We start from the raw sequence: 6,275 nt of genomic DNA, 5'->3' as shown, positions 1-6,275 counted from the left end.
TTTAAAGATCAGAGCATAAACTTCGTCTCCTCTGCAGACCAGTTTCTGCTCCCGCCATGTTGAACGTTATAAACTTTCACTATGACGTGACACACATGCTCAGAACGCACTTATATGTTTCGATTGGGAATGTAATCGGATACAGGCCTTTACATGGTTGTTATTCTTTATCGGATTATTTACAGGATTACCCACCTTGTTCAATCGGATAGAAATTGTATTCCGAATGGCTTCAATCGGACTAGCTTATTCCGATTGAGGTGTTTACATGAACGTGTTCTATTCCGACTGAGCAGGATGGCTACCAAGATAGCAGACAGTTTTGGGCCAATTCTGGCTTTCCTGTCTGAGTGTTGGTTGGACTACCGAGTAGATGTTAGGCATGTGGGCCAGAACAGGGCCAGATCCTGGACAGTTTCATACCGTTTTGCCTTGTGTCTAGATATGTGAGGCAATTCTGGTGTGAATGTTGTGGACCAACAGTGTAGTTGGGCCAGACTGGGGCCATATTTGGGCCATATCCTTTAGTTCTACACACTTTACAGTGTGTGGGCCAGATTTGGGCCAAGGACCCAGCTGTATATTGGGCCAGAACAAACCAAGGATGTGGCCCACAAGTGGGGCAGACAAATTTTGCTAACTGGGTAGTAGGTGCGCAAAAGTAAAGAGTAGACAAATTAAATACTGATAAATTTGATATTTTGAAAAATGAATAGCGTGTACCTAAAGGCTGTTTTTATGTCTGGGAATAAACAAAAGGGTGGTTTCTTTTTGATAAGAGTGTACATTCAGTAATGGGTTTGGCATCAGAGAAAATGTAGAGCCAATAACCTGAAAAATAAACATTTATTTGTTCAAGAAAAAAAAATGTGAATAAATACAAATGAACAAATAAACAATACATTGTCATTTTATGGGTGTGGGTGTGTTAGAGTAACGATTTCCAAAGCTCTGCTTGAGGAAGCCGTGTGTTTACAGTTATCATCCAATATCCTCTTCAGCTGATCAGTTCCTCATTAAATTGAATCAAGAGCTGCTGAATTGAACAAATATATACAATGACTGGAGTTTGTGGAGAAGTCAGGAACCAAACCTGTTTTCTTCCAACTGTTCTTCTAACAAACATATCAATAACTATTTAAATCAACAAAACATGAAATTTGACAGGGGGTGTTCAAACTTACGTGCAACAAAAATGTTTTTATATATTACAGTGTCCAAACTTTTGAACAACAGTGTAGGTAAGTATTGGCAGCATTTGCCTGGCTACTAAATATGAAGCATGGAATTAAAAGAAAACTGAGGGAAATGCATAGACACCATTTATATTTATTATTAATGCCCCATTACAGAAAGTAGTTGACCTTTACTTTGTGCTGCTTCTCTTTCATCACTATAGTCTCTTTCCTTATAAGTTGCAGGATGGAATTTGCAGTCGGGCTCAGAGACTTCACAGATCGTCAGCTATATCTGTGAGTGGACAGGTGGTCAGCACTGTCGGTGTGGCGTTCTGCAGCTAGATCAAGTCGCTCCACTCAGCATATGGACACGCATGGCAGGGTAGAGTTTGGCAGAAAGCCCAAACGCTCTATCAGGAAACGGGTGCATTTGGTGGAAAATTCCAGAAGACCCAGATACCTTACCAGGCATTTGTTTTCTTACATAAGTGTAACAAACCCCCAGTGGAGCATCCTAGAAATGAGCCAAGTAATAGCAGCCTCCCATTTATAGGTCAATGGTTCATTTACAGTGTCTCGCTATGGACTTTCCAAAAGAGCCAAAAAATGCAGCATTTGCAGGTGGAACTGTTAAAGGTTGCAAGGTTTGCAAATAAGTACACTTTCTTCTTTACTTTTCTGGGTTGCATTTCAAGATTTTTTTTTTTCATTTTTGTTGTTGTTACTTGACTTTTCCAATTTGACATATACAGCATGATTAAGTAGGGATTTGATTCCATGTATTAGTATGTATCCATGTGTGCATTACACTCCACCGTGCTTTTTCGATCACTCAAAAGTTTGGACCAAGCTAATGTATGCTTTTCATGCAATCTTAAAGCTGCACTATGTAGGATTTGGGGATTTGGAGACCTCTCTGGAGGAAACGTGTAATTGCACACACTGTGAACAATTTGTGACGTGGATTGTGCTTCGGACCCCTTTCCTGAGCAATGAATCTGATGACTGCAAGTGTGTTGAAAGAGTTTCTAAAGAGAACTTGGTCAAAACTTAGTGTAGGATATTTCCTCTGAGGATGTGAGTGAATTATTTTCTATTATCATAATATCTTCACCAGTATAATGTTCATTTTGTATTTGAGACCTAAATATTGAGCCAGACCTTCTTTTTGAGCCTGTGCGTGTGACGTTAATATGTAAAGACGTATGACGTGCTCCGAAACACTCTAACAAATTCTGACCCGACACCACTGACTTTTTATTTACTCTTTCAGGTTTACAGGGTGACTTGCACCATATTTTACATAGTTTTACTACTACTAGAGCTGCTTTAGGCACATTTTGTTTGATGCTTAAAGTCAAATTGCAAACTCAAAATGGACCTTTTTAACTTTGTTACTTCATGTGTCTGGTCAAATTAAGCATTGAATCATCACATTTAAAAGACAAAATGCTTGTTATCTGACCTTGAATTTTGATAATGTCATCATGCAACAGTGGGGTGAAGAAAAATAACGTCAAACAATAAAGTCATGTTCCACCCCCACACCACCCCCACCTATCATAGAGCGAAACCCCTCAGCTAGCTCAGAGACCCTCCCTGATACAAGTGAGGATTCATGAAGCAAGAGCCGGCATCTCAAAATACTTCTGTGAACACAATCACATGGTTTTGATGAGAGGGGATGGGGCTTCATTCCCCCTTTAAGCAGGTAACAGAGACTCGAGACCCATTCACACCAGTGGGAAATTCTGCCTATTTCAGCCAACTTCAGCGATTATATTTTCCCCCTTAAAGATTACAACAAACTTGTGACCATTTTTGTGATTGCCAAGGTCTTGTGACTATTAAAAGCCTAAAAATGTGTTTGCTATTGAACTGATTTAAAAAAAATCTTATTTCGGGTTTGTTCAGCCTGGCACCTAGTTTTTTTCTGCTCAGGCTGCTTGCATCAACCACCTAGTGACAAAGTGGTTGATGCAAGACTTAAGCAGACAGGAGATGTACCTCTTTTCACCCCAATTATTTAAATAGGCATGCACCATCTTGGTTTACCTTACATATGAATTTGCTGATACTGCGCTTAATGTAATAAAATAGTGTAATGCAATATAGTTGCTAACATACAAAATTTGTTGAGTTATTCATGTCTCTAAAGAAATAAAATAAATTTGTAAGTATTTTTGTCCTTGTATGTAATTTGCGTGCACATGCACTACAGCTGGCTGCAACTGTGAATAAAACCAGCGTAGAGAAAGCGTGCAGGCAAATACACTGCTGTAAACTCTAAGAGCAATCTGTCAAATCATCCAACAACGCACAACAGTAAATATGAACCTCATGGAGAGAGACCGCATGCTGAAGAGCCCCAACCTCACATAAACATGCATATCTTACAAGCTTCAACTGTCGGTCTTAGCAGAAATATCTAGCAACACTAATCATTTAAACAAATGTTGCTAACAAAGTAAAGGTTTAAACAATAAATCCTGTTGTATAGTGAAATGTGCAGCTAGCACAGAAAGAAAATTGAGCTATTTTGGTTTGGCCTCATTGTTTGAAATTGAGTATAGAGTGCCCACACACTCTGCTGCACCCCAAAACTGAACACTTGTAAATGTGCACCATGTCAAACTACACTGTTATGCAGAGCCACATGTGAGGATATAGTAGAGCGACATGAAAGGATATAAATTATCCCCCATAATCAAACTGACATCTTTTATATATATTTTTTCTCAAGCTTTCTTTCACCTAGGAATGTAATCTTTGTCTTTTGTGTCCCTGTGAGGTCTGTGACATGACCTAAAAACTTATTTATCTCCAGTCTAACCTACCAGACATGGCTGCGGCCTGTGGTACAGGAGTTTGAACTGGGTATTTACTTCATTGTTTAACTGGGTGAAAGGTGACCACTTGGGGACCTTCAGGGCCTCGAGCCTGACTGAGAGCGACTCTTGCTGACATCATTAAGAGGGACACTGTCTTTGCTGACTCAATCTCACCAAAGACACTGGCTTCAATTTTGTTTCTAAGCCCATCCAAGTCTGCATTCTGACAGTTTTGATTTGTAATGATGAATCAGCAATTGTATATGTAGACTGCCTAATTTACATAGGATTTGCATAAAGCTATATTTGCTTTAGTCTGTTAGACAGGAAGACATCGGCAGATGCTCTCACCCCCAGCACAGTTTGATTTTCTTTAAGCCTTTGCGTGTGAGGTTGTGTGTTTGTTTTTCATACATTTCTAAATGTATTCGTTTATCTTAGACATGCTGTGGTAAATTACACAACTGCCAGTAGTTCAGTAATGGTATGTATTAAACCAAATAAAAGTAATTCCAAGGTGGTTAGGGAACAGTGCAAATATCCACCGATCAGGCATAACATTATGACCACCTCCTTGTTTCTATGCTCATTGTCCATTTTATCAGCTCCACTTACTATATAGGTGCACTTTCTACTTCTACAATTACAGACTGTAGTCTCTGAACCCCATGGACCCTCACAGAGCAGGTACTATTTGGGTGGTGGATCATTCTCAGCACTGCAGTAACACTGATGTGGTGGTGTGTTAGTGTGTGTTGCACTGGTCTGAGTGGATCAGACACAGCAGTGCTGCTGGAGTTTTTAAACACCTCAGTGTCACTGCTGGACTGAGAATAGTCCACTAACCAAAAATATCCAGCCAACAGCGTCCTGTGAGCAGCGTCCTGTGACCACTGATGAAGGACTAGAGGATGACCAACACAAACTGTACAGCAACAGATGAGCTATCGTCTCTGACTTTACAACTACAAGGTGGACTAACAAGGTAGGAGTGTCTAATAGAGTGGACAGTGAGTGGACACAGTGTTTAAAAACTCCAGCAGCACTGCTGTGTCTAATCCACTCGTACCAGCACAACACACACTAACACACCACCATCACGTCAGTGTTACTGCAATGCTGAGAATGATCCACCACTCAAATAGTACCTGCTCTGTGGTGGTCCATGGGGTCCTGACCACTGAAGAACAATGAGCGTAGAATCAAGGAGGTGGTCATAATGTTACGCCTGATCGGTGTATTTAAAACTGTATCAGTGTACAACATACAGTACGTACACAGATAATCGCAGACTTACTGCTAGATTAAGATTTTGAGTAAGACAGGAAAATACTGTGCTGCTTGAAATTTGATGTGAAGGCGATGCCCATTTATAAGCTTTCCAATATATTTAAATGCTTTCTCCATCACTTACAGCTTCAGCAAACTTTAATGCTAAAAAATGATTACCATCCTAGTTACTGTGTTGTGATAAGTTACTTAGTGAAATGTCTGTCCTTAATGCATTTAAGCCAATCAGCTGTTGACTAGTAATCCCATACATTACTTGAGTTTTGTCGTATGCAATAATGCAGACAAAAACAACACACATTTAAACATGTAATGGTGAAATGGCAGTGGTCTCCAACCATGGTCCTGGAGAGCCATCTTACTGCAGAGCCTAGTTCCAACCACAGTTTGGCACATCTGCACCAGCTAATCGACCTCTTCCAAAGTCCCTGATTGGCTGGATCAGATGTATGTTAAGAGTTAAGTAAAGGGCAGAGCAGGTTATTGGATACAGGTTGGAACTAAACTCTGCAGGAAGGTAGATCTCCAGGACCAGGGTTGAAGACCACTGATCTAAGGTCTGGCTATCATATTGGCTGGTTGATAGTACTGGCTGATATTTGAAGCCTCCAGATTTGTCGATATCAGTGAAAAGCCTGTTGATAAAGACCTAAAGTTTTTGTGTTCCTCCTGTTCGAATTTAAGATGACTGACAATCTCATCAGTGAATCACCATTAAACCAAAAGTACTCAAACTTGTTTAACAAGATAAAATTATATTGGCTGCAATTGTTGGTTATCAGAATTTGTTTCCGCTTTATATTGGTTGGGTTGTAACATCTTCATGCTTTTACTTATTTAATATATGCTTTTTTTGGGACAAAGCAGCTTATACACAATCCTTCACCTGACTTGAATACAGTATTTATTACAGTGGTTTCTGACCCTGGTCTTGCAGTATCCCTTCTTAGCATAAAAGCAGAAAAATATGAAAATG

The sequence above is a fragment of the Colossoma macropomum genome, unplaced genomic scaffold (assembly GCF_904425465.1).
Source record: "Colossoma macropomum unplaced genomic scaffold, Colossoma_macropomum, whole genome shotgun sequence".
NCBI lineage: Eukaryota > Metazoa > Chordata > Actinopteri > Characiformes > Serrasalmidae > Colossoma > Colossoma macropomum.
This window is presented reverse-complemented; position numbering follows the sequence as displayed.